Genomic DNA, 21,993 nt, shown 5'->3' on the forward strand with positions numbered 1-21,993 from the left:
GGGAGTTTGGGGTTAGCAGATGCAAACAATTACATATAGAATGGATAAAAACAAGGTCCTACTGTATAGGGAACTATATTCAATATCCTGTGACAAACCATAATGGATAAGAATATATACTTTACTGTATAGCAGAAATTAATACAACATTGTAAATCAACCATACATCAATAAAAATTTTAAAAAAGAAGATGTGAGATAGATACATATAAAATTATTAATATTATTATTATATGAAATATTATTCAGCCATGAAAAAGGGAAACCCTGTCATTTGTGACAATATGGATGAACTTAGAGGACATTGTGCTAAGTGAAATAAGTCAGACAGAGAAAGACAAATACTATATGACATCACTTATATGTGGAATCTGAAAAAAGCTTAGCTCATAGAAACAGAGAATCAAGTAATGGTTACCCAGGGCCTGGGGGATGGGGAAATGGAAAGGTATTAGTTAAAAGGCACATATTTCTAGCTATACGATTAACAAGTTCTGGGAACAGCTTGGTGACTGTAGCTAATAATACTGTACTGTATACCAGAAAGTTGCTGAGCGAGTACATCTTAAATGTTCTTACCACAAAAAAGAAATGGTAATTATGTGATGGGATGGAGGTGTTAGCTAATGTTATGGTGTTAATCATTTTGCAACATAATTCAATCAAATCAATACATTGTACACCTTAAACTTATACAATGTTATATGTCAATTATATGTCAATAAAGTTGGAAAAAAATAAATGCAAATATTGAAGTCTAAAAAGAAGGGTCTTATAAACAACGTGTGGCAAAGACGGTAATGCTTACCAAATAGTACATTAGCTTCCTCCATACTCAGCCCCCTAGTCCTTCAGTTCACTCCATGTTCAACACCCTGGTCTGTTGGTTCCACATGTGCTCAGTCCCCTTGTAGTCAGAGAGGGGCAGGTGACTAGTTCTGACCAATGGGCTGTGAAGGAAGTGAATGTGCATTACTTCTGGGCTATGGCAGTGAAAGTCCACTTGAACTCTCCAGTGCTCTTCCCCATTCCTCTATGGATGCAGAAGAAGCTCCTTATTCAGAGAGAAAAACAAGAGGGTCAAAGCAGCTTAGATAGCTGAACCATTGCTGGAAAACAGGTGCCCTGAAGAGCCGTCTAGATTTACAGATGACTTTGCATTAGCAAGAAATAAACCCTTGTCTCCTAAAAAACTTCTGTTTTGCAGTTGTTCATTGCTATAAACTTAGCTTATCCTAACATGCAACCCAACAGAGCAATACAAATGTTCAATAATAGGGAGATGGTAGGTATAGTATTCCACAACTATTTGATGAAGTATTATGTAGCCATGGAAAAGAACTGTCACAAAACTATTAACAACATTAAGAATTATTATATTATTAATTGGAAAAAAACACAAAAACCAAAAATATGATTAGAAAGGTAGATGGGAATAAAAGGCAGGGCTTTCCCAGTAAAATTGACAGAATGGATGAAATTGTGATTCAGAATTCTCCATAAAATGTTTTCCGGAAAACTACTGACATATCAGAATATGTGTATTTACTGGGGAGGGGGAGTGAGGATGAAGAATGGGGTGGTCCCAGCTGAGACTAAACCCATATTCAGGCTTGTTCAGATATATGTTGACCTTCTGCTAAAGAAGGAGCTTCTAGGAAAAAACCCATTTTAAGGACGGACAGAATAAAGACACACATTTTGTTCAATAACAATTTATCAGTCTTTGGCGTGAAGGGGAACTCATGCCTGATCCCTTGAATTTGTTCTCTGACCCAGATTCCTTGGACTCATGTCAACACTTGAGAGCTGTTTGTCACATGTCTCGGTGTGTAATGTTAGAAGCCCAAGGCTGTGTTACTTTGGGAACAGGGTAGGGGTGGGAGTCAGAAATTCACTTGGATTCAGTGAAGGACAGCGCTGATCCAGCATAACCTGGAGTCGGGGTGTAACAGAAGGTCGCCAATGTCAAGGGCACTGCAATGACAACAGCAAGCCAAATTCCGGGGGCAGCAGGAGGGCTATACATGATAGGCCCAGCATGATCCCAAGGGTACCTGTGGCTGAGAGGTGCCAGCTAACTCAGCAGCGGTGGGAAGCAGCTTTTGAGCAAGGGGCAGCACTCCTAGTGCAGACATCAGTGCTGTGGATGGCCACCCTTAGTTCTGGGACAGTAGTGACCTCAGAGGTCAGTGGAAGCTGCAAGAATTTATTCATGAGCTTTTGTGCGTGGTATCCTGGGAACTCTCAGAAGACAGGGCAGGAAATTTGCAATAAGTCAGAGAGGCACAGAAGAGGGCAGGAGATCCCACAGTAAGTGGGGAGAGCTAAGCCAAGCAACCTTGTTTATTATTGCAGTGACCCCCATTTTCTGCCCAGACTGAACATCTTAGGACATGTATGTTTCCAAATGACAGATACTTTAACAGAAGAAAAGAGATTAACCCGGAAACAGACAAATGAGAGTCAGGGAGGCAGCATTTCCTAGAACTTATCCCTCCAGCACCGTCCACAGGAGAGAAACTGATCTGGGGAAAAGGCTTTAGATCACCAGAGAAGGGTTTGTCAGGCCTATATGGAATCCCCCTCTACTAACACCCATTTTGACATTCCAGGTTCGCTGATACTTGAAATATGCTGCTCAGGAGAGTAACATGAATATTTCAATCACTGCAAACGAATCCACTGGTATGGACAGTGAATGATCAATGATAGTACAAAGTACATGGTCCCTTTCATAATCTTTAAAAAATAAAGAGACATTCTGGTTATCAGGTCAGTCTCTTGGTTAAAAAGAACCTGTTCTCAAAAGACTGAATGCCCTTGGGTTACACTGATCAGATCATTTTTGAACCTACAAAGCTGAGATTTGTGACTCCAAAGTAATGTCACTAGGAGAGATCTGATCACAGCTTCTGTCTAAATTGCTGATATCATTGGCATACTCTATAGCTGCCACAAAAATTGTAAAAAAAAAAAAAAAAGGCAAAATCACCATTATTCAAATTTCTATAATAATAAATTAAATTGACATATATATGTACACATATATAAGAGAACAAAGGAAAATGCAGGAAAGAGGTGTGTTGGATACTGTTCCTCCACATTTAATCTCCACCCTTCCTCACCCTGATCGATGCCCTTGGTGGATGGCTTCCACTGACTATATGAACCCAATCTTTTCTCTGTGAACTTTGTCTGTGATGTCCTTCCAGGAACAGTTGATAGGGTCAGTTCCATCAACATTTTACCCTACAGTTTATGCTTTTAGGCCCTTGTTTTAAAAGGCCTTTCCTATTCCAAAGATTACAAAAATATTCTCCTGTGCCTTCAACTATTAGCTCTATGGTTTTATTTCACATTTATGTCACTTTCGTTTATTTGTTCGTTTGTTTTGGCAGCACTGCGTGGCTTGTGGGATCTTAGTTCCCCAACCAGGGATTGAACCTGGGCCACGGCAGTGAAAGTGCCAAGCCCTAACCACTGGACCACCAGGGAAATCCCATATTTATGTTTTTAATCCTTCTGGGGTTCACCTTTATGTGGTGTAAGGCAGATATCCAACTTTTTCTCTACATAGTGAGCTACTTTCCCCAAATTCATTTGGAAACATTCTGTAATTTCCCTCACTGATTGTGAAGTTACATTTATCACATAAATACTCATATATAATATTTCTGGACTTTATTCTTTCATTATATTCTTTCCTCTCTATTTTTTTTTTTTTTTTTTTTTTTTTTTTTTTTTGCGGTACGCGGGCCTCTCACTGCCGTGGCCTCTCCCGTTGCGGAGCACAGGCTCCGGACGCGCAGGCTCAGCGGCCGTGGCTCACGGGCCCAGCTGCTCTGCGGCATGTGGGATCTTCCCGGACCGGGGCACGAACCCGCGTCCCCTGCATCGGCAGGCGGACTCTCAAGCACCGCGCCACCAGGGAAGCCCCTTTCCTCTCTATTTTGTTTCATTAGACTCTTTCACTGTTTTTATGAATACAGATTTAAGTATTCCTACTATATGTCATATTTTCCAGAGTTGGCTTAGCAACTTTCATGGATCTTGATTTTTCCAAATTTTAGGATAAATTTGTTAAGTTTCTCAAATAAACTTGCTAGACTTTTAATTGGAATTGCACTGGGTTTATCAATCACTTTAGAGAGAATTAAATCTTTATAATACATACTAAATGAAGTAAGTCAGACAGAGAAAGACAAATATCATATATCACTGATATGTAGAATATGATACAAAGGAACTTATTTACAAAACAGAAACAGACTCAGAGACATAGAAAGCAAACTTATGGTTACCAAAGGGGAAATAGGGTTGGGGGGGGAGGAGAGATAAATTAGGAGTTTGAGATTAACAGATACACATTACTATATATAAAAAAGAAAAACAAGAACCTACTGTATAGCATAGGGAACTATATTCAATATCTTGTAGTAACCTATAATGGAATAGAATCTGAAAAAGAATATAATTTTGAATCACTTTGCTATATACCTGAAACTAACACAACATTGTATATCAACTATACTTCAATTTTTAAAAATCTTTATAATATTATCTTGCCCTATCCAAGAATATGGAATGCTTCTGCATTTATGCCAGTATTCCTCTTTGTCACCTAAATGATTTTTAATTGCTCTTTTTAAAGGTATTGTAAATTTTTGTCAGGTTAACTCAATAATTTACATGTTTCTTGCTATAGGTAACAGTAAACCCTCTAAAACTGTTATAAAGAGGGTAAACTTTGGAAGTACATGTATACTTGAGAATTCTTTATTTCACTCTAAACTTAAATGATAGATTAGCTGGTTATAAAATTGTGGCTTCAGCATTCTTTTCATTTACTAATTTGAAATATTTTTTTCTCTCCAATATGTGTTTGGTATAATTCTTATTCATGGTTCTTAGTAGGAGGCCTTTATCTCTTGAGGTTTTGAGAATTTTTTTTTTATCTTTGATTTTTTAAATTTCACGGGAATTCCCTGGCAGTCCAATGGTTAGGACTCCATGCTTTCACTGCCGTGGCCTGGGTTCAATCCCTGGTTGGGAAACTAAGGTACCATAAGCCATCTGGTGTGGCTGAAAAATAAAAAATTTCACAATATAATGTACCTAAGGACTTCTAGGAAAAAACACTTTCAATCTGAGGTCTTTCACTTTCTTTAAATCTGGGGAAATTTTGGTCATTATCGCCTCAGATATTTTCTCTTCTTTGTATATATATATATTTTACTCTCTTTCTAGCTCTACAATAAAACAGATGTTTACATAACTACTATGATCTTCTTAATTTTTTCTCTCATATTTTCTAACTCTTTATCTCTGTCTGATACTTTACGGAAGAATTTCTTGGTTTCATCACCCAGCTCATTCATTTATTTTTCAAATTGCATGCATTTTGGGATTCATCTCTATTACTGTTTTCTATTTCAATCATTTAATTTGTATATACATTATATGAAGTCAGGTTTAATAGGCTGTCTCTAGTAAGCGTCTTTCACCCCACATGGTCTCAGGATATAGAAGGTGAGGTCAGGGTGAGGAAATGTCCAGAGGCTGAGGGTCTGTGGTATCTTTGCTATCGCGTTTTCCTTCCAATCAAACTAGAATACTGTTCTGATATCACCCTATCATTGGGTTTGCTCTTCCTTTCAAGACCAAGTTGGTAGAAAAAAAAGGGCATGGATTATAAAGATTTTCCCTGGCCTTTCTGCATCAAAGGCACTAGATCCTCTTCCATTCTGGGGTACCATTATCTTCTACACCAGGACTCAACTACCTTTATAGTTTTACCTTAATTTTTCAGCTTTGTTGACCTTCTTCTACTTCTGTGGCTTCCACAGGGCTAAGTTTGAGCAAGGGGGTAACCCTTCTGGTTAGTTTGCCATCTTTGTTGAAGTGGAATGGGGAAATCCTTTCTAAGTTTAAATGCAGAATAGAAGCTGTTTTATAGATATGAATCTGGCAACGTTTTGTAGACATTCCTTGGGAATTCGCTGGTTAGCAGACCTAAGTCCATTCACAAAGAGACCTGTTAGCACTACTTAAAAAAAATAAAGTTATCTTCAGGGACATTCAATACAATTAGGAGTGTTGACTTTGGTAGTAGAACTCATCACTAAAAATGCTCTATTATAAAACTTCCAAAGAAAAGCTTTGAGAGTAAATGGGAGAAGAGGAATGTCAAGGGGTTCTCCTTACATCCCGTGGAGAACAACGGAAACAAAGGACTGGAGCTTCTGTGTTCTACTGTGTCCCACAGAGGAATAGTATAGCGAGCAGGTGGGGACTGAAGCCTTGGCAGTCACTACTAGCTGGAAGGTGGGTCGAAAAATAGTGGGAGTGAAGAAGGAAGAAGACAGGCTTGAGCAGCAATATGGTGGAAAAAACATGTATATGAATAGAACAGGAGAGATATTTAATGGCTGGATGAATGTAGACATTTAGGGAATGGAAAGAATGATTAGAGGAAATCATTAGGAAGACGTCTATGAGGTATGCTGTATAAACCCCCATAGGAAAGTCTATATTATTCCTCAAGACACCTGGAGTCTTATTTGTGTTTTCATTTCCTGTGACTCTATGTAGAGGCTAGGCTGCTAGATCCTTGGCTTTTATTAAAAATATTGATAAATAAAACCCTTGTCCAGGTGCAAATTTGTTTTACTTTGCTTTTCCAAGTCATCAGATCCTGAGTATCTCGTGTGTATACTTTAACACAGCACTTGCCAAAGTGAGTTCAGCAATTATAAATAAAGAGGGTTCTAGAGTCAAATAAGTTTGGGATGTGTAGGGTTATACAGTATTAACATGAGTTCTTTGCTTGCAGGATTTCTCAGAGCCATTAATATGCAAATATTACTATCATTTTCCAAGAAGGAGACATGGTATGCCCTATTTCTCAAATTTGACCATAGAATCATTTTTCTCAAGGCATCTTAAGATACTACTGTTCCATGGACCAAACTACTCTGATGAATTGCCTACCTTTGCTTGAGTTATAATGTGGATTTAGCAGATGTAGTCAAGGGCAATTTTTTTGCAGCTGTTATGAAATAGCACCTTGCAAGATGCATTCTTCATGGTATTACAATCTAGCAATTGCTTTAACCATGAAAGTGTTATCTGTCATTTCCATCAATATGCATGATTATATTCAATTAGGTAATTTATTTCAAAGCCACTTGTATTGTTCTCTCTTTGTGGCACCTCATGTGGTTAGTCTTATTTTCCTAAGAGCGTGTAAGCTCTATAAAGGTAAGAATCATGCCTATTCCTTTACTGTATCATGCGTAGCACTTGGTGCAGTGCTAGATGCAAGATCAAGATTCAGTAAGTACACTTTGTTTGGAAAAAATAAAACTTAAAATGCAGCAGAAGCAAACTATTATAAACTTCCAGTGTATTTGGTAGCATATCATCTAAGTACTTTTGTGCTTTAATTATCACTCACCACTCCTTTTTTCTCTCTGTTCCTTTTCAGCACTAAATACACCCTGGAAGGAAAATGGGGACAATAAATCTAAGCAAAGCAGCCCTGAAAAGTTTTTTTCTATTTGTTCCAATATTAAGAATAAATCTTTGGCTAACAACTTCAAACTATTCTGACTCATCTTTTTGCTTGATTCCCTCCCAGTTTATTCGTTAATTGTTCAACATTTTTGCTCCTACTTTTCCATGGCTGTGTTCTCCTTTAAATATAAAATTCAGTATCTTTCAGAACATTTTCTTTGCTTTGCAAGTCAGGAAAAATTTCCCTACCACCTCATTCTGAAAGCACTTGGCAGGTAAACTTCTATTATCATATCACTGTATATGAAGGTCCTTAGCTTAGTCTAATGATGATTTGCCAAGTAAACAATTTATAGTCTATTATTTCCACTGGAAAGTCCCTTTTTCAAATTGAAGAATTTCACAATTAAAAAAAAAAACACTGGTCAAAGAAACCCCAAGTTCATCTTAGCATTGGTATTTGGGGTTTCAACTTAATGGGGTCATCATTCATAAGACCAGGTTGATGACACCAATACATCAAATTTACAATGGAAATTTAGGACCAAACAGTTCTCTCAACAGCTCCATTGTTCCCAGTTCCCTTGTCTGCCTGCTCCCTCCCACATCTCCTTCATTGATAGACTCATTGACCGCTCCATGGGAACCTCTCCAGATCCTGCCCTTGCTATCCCCTCAGCCTTACCCATCCCGGAACTTGTCTCTTACCCTTGCTTCTTCCCATTATTGACCCCTGCTGGCTTCTTTCATTGTTCCTTCCCAAACTCCATTAACTGTCCACATACTTCCTCTTTCTTCTCAAGTCTCTCAATTAGTGAGAGACTTTCTCCAACCCCAATCTAAACCCAAGCCAAGAGATGTGGCTGACATACTCCTCACTGGCGTTTCCAGACCATAGCACCAAACGTTTTATCAATAATCCCACTTACTCTGCTCATACAGGATTCTTCCAACATTCCTACCACTGTCATTTCAGCCTCCAGGGCCAACCCTCAGCTTCATTGATGCCAAGCTCACAGTTTTCATTCCTACTGCATTTCCTACCAGAGATGGAGTAGAGTATCAAAGTTGACTGTCCAACCAACATCCTGGCCTCCCAGCTTCAGACTTTTCCTCTTCTCTGACTTCCCAATCCATTCCAACATGGTACCTCCCTACCACGCATGCAAACACAGTCATGCCTTAGAGGTTTATATTGGGTGCTGACTAGGTCAAAGATCTTGTAATTGGCCTATCAAACAAGCTGGACTCAGTAGGGGTGACATTATAAACTAGCTTAATGTTTATTTTCACACAGCTGTCTTTGACTCCATTGTGCTTTTTCAGTCTTTGCCCTCCTGAATGAAATTTCAGGCAGATTCCATGTTTTCTCTGATTACTCTATTCCCAGCTATTAATAAATAGCTCCATCTTTGAGTTAGTAAAAAAGTTCAATTAAATCTAAATCAAAACTTCAGTCTCTCAGTCCGTTCAAGTGTTTCCCTTCCCCTCCCTATTAATCTCCATCACAGGTTAATTAGCCACTCATTCTGATCCCTTGGGAAAATGAAGGGGATAGAAGGGAAAGATTTAAGGAAAAGGAGAACTATGACACTGATGCCACTGAAATCTCTGTGTTGCATGCCCCAATTCTGGCTCTTTTTCTTTTTAGCGTTTTATGAGTTTTTAGTAGACTCATTTACATTCTTTGAGCAAGGCTGATGTCTCCCCCTGGATTGTCACACATGGCATAGCTCTGCTCCTAACTTCTTGTGATCTTTGCTGGTCTGACCTTCCCACTCTTCCTAGGAGGCCTGTATGGCAGAGATTCTTTAAGACAACTCAGAAACAGCTATCCATAGCTCCACAATAACAAGACAAGATCTATTTTTTAAAATGGACAAAGGGATTTGAATAAATTTCTTTAAAGAAAATATATAAATGGCCAGTCAACACGTGAAAAGATGCTCAACATCAATAATATTAGTGTAATGAAAATCAAAACCACAACCATATGTCACTTTATACTAAGGATAAAGCCACTAGGGTGGCTATAATTTTAAAAAGGTAGAAAATAATGAGTGTTGGCAAAGATGTAGAGAAGTTGGAGCTCTCATACACTACTTTCTCATTGTTGGTAGAATGTATAATGGTACAGAAGAACAGTCTGGAAGCTCCCCAAAAAGATGAACATAGAATTACATATAACTCAGCAATTTCACCCCCGGGTATATACGCAAGAGAATTGAAAACAGGCATTTAAACAAAAACTTGTAACACAAATGTTCCTAGCAACATTACTGATGATGTCAAAAAAGTAGAAATAACCCAAATGTCCCTCAACTGATGAATGGATTAAAAATGGTATATCCGTACAATGGAATATTATTTGGCCATAAAAGGTCATGAAGCACTGATTCATGCTATGACATAGATGAAACTTAAAAATATTATGCTAAGTAAAAGAAGCCATACCCCCTCAAAAAGGCAATATATTGTGTAATCCAGGGGTCCCCCAGGCTGTAGACCACTACTGGTCCTCAGCCTGTTAGGAACCGGGCCGCACAGCAGGAGGTGAGCAGCGGGTGAGCAAATGAAGCTTCATCCGCCGCTCCCCATCGCTCGCATTACCACCTGAACTACCCCCTCCCCTCACCTCCCCGTCCGTGGAAAAATTGTCTTCCATGAAACCAGTCCCTGGTGCCAAAAAGGTTGGGGACCGCTGGTGTAATCTCACTTATATGAAATGCCCCAAATAGGCATATCTATAGAGGCAGAAAGTAGGTTAGATATTGACTAGGGCAGTGGGGTAGGAGGAATGGGGAGTGACTCTTAATGGGTACAGGGTCTCTTTTAGTGGAAATGAAAATATTCCACAATTAGAAAATGATGATGGTTCCACGACTCTGTAAATATATTAAAATACACTGAGTTACACACTTTAAAAGGGTGACTTTTCTGCTAAAATAAAGCTGTGAAGAAGGAGGATAAGGAAGAGAAGGGGAGAGCAGTGGCTATATCAGGTCCATATCATCACTGCTGTGGTCCTTTCCTCACTCTAATGCCATTCACCCTCTAACAAGGCTTTCTCTTCTAGACTTTTTTTTCAGGAATGACTCAGGAACCAGTCCCTGTGTCATCCCAATTTCAGGAAGCATATGTTAAGCTCTCAAGTGATTCTTTTGAAGTCTCCCTCTCTTGGCTTCAGTTTGAGAATGAGGATGGGGAAAGCATCTCTTTGCTTTGCCCCACAGAGATGTAGCACACTAATTCTCCAAAGGAATCCTTACTGTGTCTGAGCGATTGTGAATTCTTAGCCTCAAGAAGCTGTTAATGGGCTACTGGTGGGAGAGTCGGATTAGAACCGCCCTCTTTGCAAGTCCTTCATAGATGGTGTAGCGCATGGCTAAATCAGGGGTCGGCAAACTTTGTGTCAAGAAGCAGACAGTAAAGGTTTCAGGCTTTGTAGTCTCTATAGTCTCTGCTGCAACTCCTCAACTCAGCCACTGTAGTACGAAAGCAGTCATAGACAAAACGTAAATGAATGAGCATGGCTGTGTTCCAACAAAACTTTCATTACAAAAACAAGTGGTGGCCAGATTTGGTCCATGAGCCTTAGTTTGCTGACCTCTGTTCTAGGGTCACTTGGAGGAGTTTAGATAGTGAAAGGGGATACTTGACGCCTTTTGTTTTGACTGAAACAGAAGAGCCATTTTAACATCCTGTTGTAATATCAGATGATGAAAATCCTCTCTCCAACCATATTCTCTGGTCCAGCATGCTCAATGTTTTCCCAACCCTGAGCTTACACTGTGCTCTCCTTACCCCTCTTGTCCCTCCACACTCTCCCATTTACCTGATTGATGAGGTAACTGCCTCATTTCAGTCAATTCCTCACATCCTGGTCTATGATCTCAACTTTGCTATACCTTCCTCCTAGATTCACTTAGCCCCTTGACCTCCTACCAAACCTTAAGAATTCCCAACTTTTAGAAAATCCAGCTATGTGCTATTTTTCCTGCTCCTGGACTGCCCAGAGCTGCCAGGGTAATCTCACAACCACAGTAGTAAATTCTAGCACATGGTTAACCCTCTAGCTACATCAAGGCCTTGCCATAAACCAGCAGACTTTTCTCTAACTCTCAATCAGGATGTTTTTTAATTGAAGTATAGTTGATATACAATATCATATTAGTTTCAGGTGTACAGCATAGTGATTGAGGATTTTTGTGGATTATATTCCATTAAAAGTTATTACAAGATAATGGTTATAATTCTCTGTGCTATACAATATATCCTTATTGCTTACCTATTTTTTACATAGTAGTTTGCATCTGTTAATACCATACCACGAATGTGTCCCTCCCTCCTTCCCTTTCCCCTTAGGTAACCACTAGTCTGTTTTCTCTGTGAGTCTGTTTTGCTTATACATTCATTTGTATTATTTTTTAGATTCCATATATAAGTAAGATCCATATAGTATTTCTCTTTCTCTGTCTGACTTATTTCACTAAGCATAATATTCTGTAGGTCCATCCATGTTGTTGCAAATGGTGAAATTTCATTCTTTTCTATGGCTAATATTCCATTGTATGTATGTGTGTGTGTATATGTGTGTGTGTATTTATATGTTGGATATTAACCCCTTGTTGGTCACACCATTTGAAAATATTTTCTCCCATTCCATAGGTTGTCTTTTTGTTTTGTCGATGGTTTTCTTTGGTGTGCAAAAGTTTTTAAGTTTACATAGGCCCTCAACCACGACTTTTGATCTCTGTTTTGCATTGATGGTAGAGACCACCTTTATGAACTCTCATCCTCCGATTTAAAAGTGCTCTGTATCTTAATCTATACCTGCATGTGTACCAATATGGTGGCCACAAGCTACTTGTGGTTACTGAGTACTTGAAAAGCGTCTAGCTTAACTGAGGAGCTAAATTTTTAATTTTTATTTACTTTTAATTCATTTAAATGTAAAAACTAAAGCAGTGTAAGATATTTTCTGCTAAACACATGTATTTGTTTTAGTTGGACTGTTTCACTTTAACCACTGAAAATGTAGCATCTGAATTAAGATGCGCTGTAAGTGTAAAATACAGTTAATCCTTGAAGAACACGGGGCTAGGGGCGCCAGCTCTCCACACAGTCAAAAATCTGGATATAACTTATAATGGGCCCTCTGCATATGTAAGTTTCCTCCCTATGCACAGTTTGGCAACTGCAGATTCAACCGACCATGATCATGCAGCACTATGGTATTTACTACTGAAAAAAAAATCCACGTATAAGTGACCCACACAGTTCAAACCCATGTTGTTCAAGGGTCAACTTACACTGAATTTCAAAGACTTAGAAAGAAAAAAAGAATGTAAAATAATTCATTAACGGTTTTATATTGATTACCTTTTGAAATGATCATTTTTTGGATATTATTTCTATTGGACAGTGCTATGCTATACTCTTCTCAGTTCTTCCTGTATCAGAAGAATAAGTCATTTCATTTTTTTCCTTCAGGGCTATCCCCCACAAAATTTAGGAATCCTGAATCCATTTGTCCTATAGAATGTCACATAGATTCCTTTTCTCAATTATCATCAACCATTTGCTCTCTACTAGTTCATTTTTATCAACAAAATATCAAAAAAGAAGGAAGGATGTTTAGTAGCAAGTTCTGCTGAGACTTCCAGGAGGCATGAAGAAAATGACTTGGAATCAACTTAAAGAGCCCAAAGCTAAGGGCTGAAAGTCCAAATCAAATTTCTTTCCTTACCCAAGTGATTAGATATCAAAAACTGAAGGGCCCATTCCCAAAGACAAAATTGAAAAGACCCTCAGTACATGTGCATTACTACTGCATCTAGTTATACTGAGCTAAGTAATAAGGAGCTTGAATCAGAACTTAATCCAGAGTAGATTCTTAAAAATGGACTAATATTGTCTGCTAATTGGAATTTTGGAAAGGCGGCTACAAAAGGACATAACTACCTCCATTTCAGTGAAGGCCAACAACTATTAGTGTTTTGGGGCAATTTTTCACTGCTATTTCTTTTTTAATTTAATTTAATTTATTTTTAAAATCTTTATTAGAGTATAATTGCATTACAATGGTGTGTCAATTTCTGCTTTACAACAAAGTGAATTAGTTATACATATACATATGTCCTCATATCTCTTCCCTCTTGCATCTCCCGCCATCCCACCCTCCCTATCCCACCCCTCAAGGTGGTCACAAAGCACCAAGCTGATCTCCCTGTGCTATGTTGCTGCTTCCAACTAGCTATCGATTTTACGTTTGGTAGTGTAGATATGTCCATGCCACTCTCTAACTTTGTTCCAGCTTACCCCCCTTCCCCGTATCCTCAAGTCCATTCTCTAGTAGATCTGCATCTTTATTCCCGTCTTGCCCCTAGGTTCTTCTGACCATTTTTATTTTTATTTTAGATTCCATATATATGTGTCAGCAAATGGTATTTGTTTTTCTCTTTCTGACTTACTTCACTCTGTATGACAGTCTCTAGATCCATCCACCTCACTACAAATAACTCAGTTTCGTTCCTTTGTATGGCTGAGTAATATTCCATTGTATATATGTGCCACATCTTCTTTATCCATTCATCTGTTGATGTACACTTAGGTTGCTTCCATGTCCTGGCTATTGTAAATAGAGCTACAATGAACATTTTGCTACATGACTCTTTTTGAATTATGGTTTTCTCAGGGTATATGCCCAGTAGTGGGATTGCTGGGTCATACGGTAGTTCTATTTTTAGTTTTTTAAGGAACCGCCATACTGTTCTCCTTAGTGGATGTATCAATTTACATTCTCACCAACAGTGCAAGAGGGTTCCCTTTTCTCCACACACTTTCCAGCATTTATTGTTTGTAGAATTTTTGATGATGGCCATTCTGACCAGTGTGAGATGATATCGCATTGTAGTTTTGATTTGCATTTCTCTAATGATTAATGACGTTGAGCATTCTTTCATGTGTTTGTTGGCAATCTGTATATCTTCTTTGGGGAAAGGTCTATTTAGGTCTTCTGCTCATTTATGGATTGGGTTGTTTGTTTTTTTGATATTGAGCTGCATGAGTTGCTTGTATGCTTTGGAGATTAATCCTTTGTCAGTTGCTTCATTTGCAAATATTTTCTCCCATTCTGAGGGTTGTCTTTCCGTCTTGTTTATGGTTTCCTTTGCTGTGCAAAAACTTTCACGTTTCATTAGGTCCCATTTGTTTATTTTTGTTTTTAGTTCCATTTCTCTTGGAGGTGGGTCAAAAAGGATCTTGCTGTGATTTATGTCACAGAGTGTTCTGCCTATGTTTTCCTCTAAGAGTTTGAATGGTGTCTGGCCTTACATTTAGGTCTGTAATCCATTTTGAGTTTATTTTTGTGTATGGTATTAGGGAGTGTTTAATTTCATTCTTTTACATGTAGCTGTCCAGTTTTCCCAGCACCCCTTATTGAAGAGGCTGTCTTTTCTCCCCTGTATATTCTTGCCTCCTTTATCAAAGATAAGGTGACCATATGTGCATGGGTTTATCTCTGGGCTTTCTATCCTGTTCCATTCATCTATATTTCTGCTTTTGTGCCAGTACCATACTGTCTTGATTAATGTAGCTTTGTAGTATAGTCTGAAGTCAGGGAGCCTCATTCCTCCAGCTCCGTTTTTCTTTCTCAAAATTGCTTTGGCTATTCGGAGTCTTTTGTGTTTCCATACAAATTGTGAAATTTTTTTGTTCTAGTTCTGTGAAAAATGCCATTGGTAGTTTGATAGGGATTGCAATGAATCTGTAGATTGCTTTGGGTAGTAGAGTCATTTTCACAATGTTGATTCTTCCAATCCAAGAACATGGTATATCTTTCAATCTGTTTGTATCATCTTAATTTCTTTCATCAGTGTCTTATAATTTTCTGCATACAGGTCTTTTGTCTCCTTAGGTAGCTTTATTCCTAGATATTTTATTCTTTTTGTTGCAATGGTAAATGGGAGTGTTTCCTTAATTTCCCTTTCAGATTTTTCGTCATTAGTGTATAGGAATGCAAGAGATTTCTGTGCATTAATTTTGTATCCTGCTACTTTACCAAATTAATTGATTAGCTCTAGTAGCTTTCTGGTAGCATCTTTAGGATTCTCTATGTATAGTATCATGTCATCTGCAAACAGTGACAGCTTTACTTCTTCTTTTCCAATTTCGATTCCTTTTATTTCTTTCTCTTCTCTGATTGCTGTGGCTAAAACTTCCAAAACTATGTTGAATGAGAGTGGTGAGAGTGGGCAACCTTGCCTTGTTCCTGATCTTAGTGGAAATGGTTTCAGCTTTTCACCATTGAGGATGAAGTTGGCTGTGGGTTTGTCATATATGGCCTTTATTATGTTGAGGAAAGTTCCCTCTATGCCTACTTTCTGGAGGGTTTCTATCATAAATAGGTATTGAATTTTGTTGAAAGCTTTCTCTGCATCTATTGAGATGATCATATGGTTTTTCTCCTTCAATTTGTTAATATGGTGTATCACGTTGATTGATTTGCGTATACTGAAGAATCGTTGCATTCCTGGGATAAACCCCACTTGATCACAGTGTATGATCCTTTTAATGTGCTACTGGATTCTGTTTGCTATTATTTTGTTGAGGATTTTTGCATCTATGTTCACCAGTGATATTGGCCTGTAGTTTTCTATTTTCATGACATCTTTGTCTGGTTTTGGTGTCAGAATGATGGTGGCCTCGTAAAATGAGTTGAGGAGTGTTCCTCCTTCTGCTGTAATTTGGAAGAGTTTGAGAAGTATAGGTGTTAGCTCGTCTCTAAATGTTTGATAGAATTTGCCTGTGAAGCCATCTGGTTGTGGGCTTTTATTTATTGGAAGATTTTTAATCACAGTTTCAATTTCTGTGCTTGTGATTGGTCTGTTCATATTTTCAATTTCTTCCTGGTTCAGTCTCAGAAGGTTCTGCTTTTCTAAGAATTTGTCCATTTCTTCCAGGTTGTCCATTTTATTGGAATATAGTTGCTTGTAGTATTCTCTCATGATCCTTGGTATTTCTGCAGTGTCAGTTTTTACTTCTCCCTATTCATTTCTGCTTCTATTGATTTGAGTCTTCTCCCTTTTTTTCTTGATGAGTCTGGCTAATGGTTTATCAATTTTGTTTATCTTCTCAAAGAACCAGCTTTTAGTTTTATTGATCTTTGCTATCATTTCCTTCATTTCTTTTTCATTTATTTCTGATCTGATCTTTATGATTTCTTTCCTTCTGCTAACTTTGGGGTTTTTTTTTGTTCTTCTTTCTCTAATTGCTTTACGTGTAAGGTTAGGTTGTTTATTTAAGATATTTCTTGTTTCTTAAGGTAGGCTTGTATAGCTATAAACTTCCCTCTTAGAACTGCTTTTGCTACATCCCATAGGTTTTGGGTCGTTGTGTTTTCATTGTCATTTGTTTCTAGGTATTTTTTGCTTTCCTCTTTGATTTCTTCAGTGATCTCTTTGTTATTAAGTAGTGTGTTGTTTAGCCTCCATGTGTTTGTATTTCTTACAGATTTTTTTTCCTGTAATTAATATCTAGTCTCATAGTATTGTGGTCAGAAAAGATACTTGATACAATTTCAATTTTCTTAAATTTACCAAGGCTTGATTTGTGACCCAAGATATGATCTATCCTGGAGAATGTTCCATATGCACTTGAGAGGAATGTGTATTCTGTTGTTTTTGGGTGGAATGTCCTATAAATATCAATTAAGTCCATCTTGTTTAATGTGTCATTTAAAGCTTGTGTTTCCTTATTTATTTTCATTTTGGATGATCTGTCCATTGGTGAAAGTGGGGTGTTAATGTCCCCTACTGTGATTGTGTTACTGTCGATTTCCTCTTTTAGAGCTGTTACAGTTGCCTTATGTATTGAGGTGCTCCTATGTTGGGCGCATAAATAGTTATAATTGTTATATCTTCTTCTTGGATCAATCCCTTGATCATTATGTATTGTTCTTCTTTGTCTCTTCTAATAGTCTTTGTTTTAAAGTCCATTTTGTCTGATATGAGAATTGCTACTCCAGCTTTCTTTTGATTTCCATTTGCATGGAATATCTTTTTCCACCCCCTCACTTTCAGTGTGTATGTGTCCCTAGGTCTGAAGTGGGTCTCTTGTAGACAGCATATATACAGGTCTTGTTTTTGTATCCATTCTGCTAGCCTATGTCTTTTGGTTGGAGCATTTAATCCATTTACATTTAAGGTAATTATCGATATGTAAGCTCCTATTACCATTTTCTTAATTGTTTTGTGTTTATTTTGTAGGTCTTTTCCTTCTGTTGTGTTTCCTGCCTAGAGAAGTTCCTTTAGCATTTGTTGTAAAGCTGGTTTGGTGGTGCTGAATTCTCTTAGCTCTTGCTTGCCTGTAATGCTTTTAATTTCTCCATAAAATCTGAATGAGATCCTTGCTGGGTAGAGTAATCTTGGTTGCAGGTTTTTCTCTTTCATCACTTTAAATATGTCCTGCCGCTCCCTTCTGGCTTGCAGAGTTTCTGCTGAAAGATCAGCTGTTAACCTTATGGGGATTCCCTCATGTGTTATTTGTTGTTTTTCCCTTGCTGCTTTTAATATTTGTTCTTTGTATTTAATTTTTGAGAGTTTTATTAATATGTGTCTCGGCCTGTTTCTCCTTGGATTTACCCTGTATGGGACTCTCTGTGCTTCCTGGACTTGATTAACTATTTCCTTTCCCATATTAGGGAAGTTTTCAACTATAATCTCTTCAAATATTTTCTCTTCTTCTTCTGGGACCACTATACTTCAAATGTTAGTGTGTTTAATGTTGTCCCAGAGGTCTCTGAGACTGTCCTCAATTCTTTTCATTCTTTTTTCTTTATTCTGCTCTGCAGTAGTTATTTCCATTATTTTATCTTCCAGGTCACTTATCCGTTCTTCTGCCTCAGTTATTCTGCTATTGATCCCTTCTAGAGAATTTTTAGTTTCATTTATTGTGTTGTTCATCTCTGTTTTTTGCTCTTTAGTTCTTCTAGATCCTTGTTAAACATTTCTTGTATTTTCTCCATTCTATTTCCAAGATTTTGGATCATCTTTACTATCATTATTCTAAATTCTTTTTCAGGTAGACTGCCTATTTCCTCTTCATTTGTTAGGTCTGGTGGATTTTTGCCTTGCTCCTTCATCTGCTGTGTGTTTTTCTGTCTTCTCATTTTGCTTAACTTACTGTGTTTAGGGTCTCCTTTTTGCAGGCTGCACATTCGTAGTTTCCGTTGTTTTTGGTGTCTGTCCCCAGTGGCTAAGGTTGCTTCAGTGGGTTGTATAGGCTTCCTGATGGAGGGGACTAGTGCCTGTGTTCTGGTGGATGAGGATGGATCTTGTCTTTCTGGTGGGCAGGTCCATGTCTGGTGGTGTGTTTTGGGGTGTCTGTGGCCTTATTATGATTTTAGGTAGCCTCTGTGCTAATGGATGGGGTTGTGTTTCTGTCTTGCTAGTTATTTTGCATAGGGTGTCCTCACCTGTAGTTTGCTGGTCATTGAGTGGAGCTGGGTCTTGGCGTTGAGATGGAGATCTCTGGGAGATTTTTGCCATTTGATATTACGTGGAGCTGGGAGGTCTCTTGTGGATCAGTGTCCGGAAGTTGGCTCTCCCACCTCAATGGCACAGCCTTGATGCCTGGCTGGAGCACCAAGAGCCTGTCCTCCACATGGCTCAGAATAAAAGGGAGAAAAAAAAGAAAGAAAGAAGATGATAAAATAAAGTAAAATAAAATAAAGTTATTAAAATAAAAAATAATTATTAAGAAAAAATTTTTAAAGTAAAAAAACCAAAAAGAAAGAAAAAAAAGCCGGACAGACAGAACCCTAGGAAAAATGGTAAAAACAAAGCTCTACAGACAAAATCACACACAGAAGCATACACACTCACAAGAAGAGAAAAAGGGGAAAAAAACATATATATCATTGCTCCCAAAGTCCACCTCCTCAATTTGAGATGATTCATTGTCTATTCAGGTATTCCACAGATGCAGGGTACATCAAGTTGATTGTGGAGATTTAATCCGCTGCTCCTGAGGCTGCTGGGAGAGATTTCCCTTTCTCTTCTTTGTTCGCACAGCTCCCGGGGCTCAGCTTTGGATTTGGACCCGCCTCTGCGTGTAGGTCGCCTGAGGACGTCTGTTCTTCGCGCAGACAGGACGGGGTTAAAGGAGCAGCTGATTCAGGGGCTCTGGCTCACTCAGGCTGGGGGTAGGGAGGGGAATGGATGCGGGGCGAGCCTGCAGCAGCAGAGGCCGACATGACGTTGCACCAGCCTGAGGCTCGCCGTGCGTTCTCCCGGGGGAGTTGTCCCTGGATCACGGGACCCTGGCAGTGGCGGGCTGCACAGGCTCCCGGGAGGGTGTATGTGGATAGTGACCTGTGCTCTCACACAGGCTTCTTGGTGGCTGCAGCAGCAGCCTTAGCGTCTCATGCCCGTCTCTGGGGTCCGCGCTCATAGCCGCGGCTCGCGCCCGTCTCTGGAGCTCCTTTAAGCAACACTCTGAATCCCCTCTCCTCGCGCACCAGGAAACAAAGAGGCAAGAAACAGTCTCTTGCCTCTTCGGCAGTTCCAGACCTTCTCCCAGACTCTCTCCCGGCCAGCCGTGGCGCACCAGCCCCCTTCAGGCTGTGTTCACGCCGCCAGTCCTCTCCCTGCGATCGACGGAAGCCCGAACCTCAGCTCGCAGCCCCGCCCGCCCCAGCGGGTGAGCAGACAAGCCTCTCGGGCTGGTGAGTGCCGGTCGGCACTGATCTTTTGTGCGAGAATCTCTCCGCTTTGCCCCCTGGACCCCTGTTGCTGCGCTCTCCTCCGTGGCTCTGAAGCTCCCCCCCTCCGCCACCATCAGTCTCCGCCAGCGAAAGGGCTTCCTAGTGTGTGGAAACCGTTCCTCCTTCACAGCTCCCTCCCACTGGTGCAGGTCCCGTCCCTATTCTTTTGTCTCTGTTTATTCTTTTTTCTTTTGCCCTACCCAGGTACATGGGGAGTTTCTTGCCTTTTGGGAGGTCTGAGGTCTTCTGCCAGCGTTCAGTAGGTGTTCTGTAGGAGTTGTTCCACATGTAGATGTATTTGTGATGTATTTGTGGGGAGGAAGGTGATCTCCACGTCTTACTCCTCCGCCATCTTGAAGCTCCTTCCCCCACTGCTATTTCTTATTGTTAATACTATTATTTTTTATCCTCCTTTGAGGATGTACGATGGGAGGAAATTATTGATATATTTCTCTTCCCCTGAGACTGACTGGGAGCTTAACCCAGCTTCCAAATGGAAGTAGAGGCCAACAGGTCAAATACCTGGGGCTACCATAAAAAAGGAACTGCTAATCCTTACAGAGATCCAAGCTGAGCTCTTGCAGGTCCCTGATTCCTTTACAAAAAGGAGTACTGGATCCATATTTTGCAAGCATCTTATCGAAAGCCTATCAAAAAAAGGGCTAATAAAAATTAAAAAATAAAGCGCTAGCAGATTGTTTCATCTCTGAGTTTCATCTTTGAATGTACCCGAATTTTAAACAATTTCTTTTCAAATCTATGGTTTCAATCTATAGTCCCTGATAAACTTCTGGTATAGAGAAAAGGTCTTGTTGTTGGCAGCCTGGATTTTGAATTTTGAGACCTCTTTGTGTAGACCTTTTTGGATTTCTTCATGTAGAAATAAGAGAGAAGAGGGAATTTGTGTATTTACACATGTGCCTTCATGCATACCTATGTATGACACCGTACAGAAACTAATGCCAGAATAAAATTAAAATAGAACTGGCATTTCAGAGAAATTTGAGCTGCTCTCAAAAGTAGTTCATCTGACTTCCTTCCAAAGAGAACAGTATGGAAAGGGGGAGAAGGAGTGTCTTTACAGTAAAGAAACCTGATAAACACTATCACCAAGCAGGTGGTCCAGTCAACATCAACAGTGATAAGCCATGTTGATAGTATGTACCCTTGATATGATGTAATGAGAATGGCCCTTTATCTCTGGGGCCTTCTTCCCCAAAACACATAACTCCAGTCTAGCCATGATTAAAAAAAAAAAAATCAGAAAAATCCCAAATGGGGGACATTCTGCAAAGTATCTGATGAATACTCCTCAGAAGTGTCAAGGTCATCAAAAACAAGGAGAGTCCGAGAAACTGTCACAGCCAAGAGAAGCCTAAGTAGAATGACAACTATATGTAATGTGGTGTCCTGAATGTCATCTTGGAAAAGAAAAAGGATATTAGGTAAAAAAAACTAAGGAAATCTGAGTCAATTACAGATTTAAGCTAGTAATAATGCATCAATATTGATTCATTCATTATAGCAAATGTACCATACTAATACAAGATATTAACAATAGGGAAACTGAGTGTGGGGTATATGGGAACTCTCTATACCCATATTGTTCTAAAATGAAGTTTATTAAAAATTAAAAAAGAGAAATGCTGCTTGTTTGTTCCAGTGTAAATGCTGCTTGTTTGTTCCAGCTGCTTGTTTGTTCCAGTGTA

General features: G+C 39.1%; 1 non-coding gene across 1 annotated transcript; it reads right to left on the reverse strand.

Moving 5' to 3' along the window:
- Positions 1 to 3,426: 3,426 nt before the first annotated feature.
- TRNAE-UUC (transfer RNA glutamic acid (anticodon UUC)) lies at positions 3,427 to 3,498 on the reverse strand. Its single transcript has one exon. It is a non-coding gene; the product is annotated as a tRNA-Glu (tRNA).
- Positions 3,499 to 21,993: the final 18,495 nt, after the last annotated feature.

This window comes from Pseudorca crassidens, chromosome 4, assembly GCF_039906515.1.
Source record: "Pseudorca crassidens isolate mPseCra1 chromosome 4, mPseCra1.hap1, whole genome shotgun sequence".
NCBI classification, from domain to species: domain Eukaryota; kingdom Metazoa; phylum Chordata; class Mammalia; order Artiodactyla; family Delphinidae; genus Pseudorca; species Pseudorca crassidens.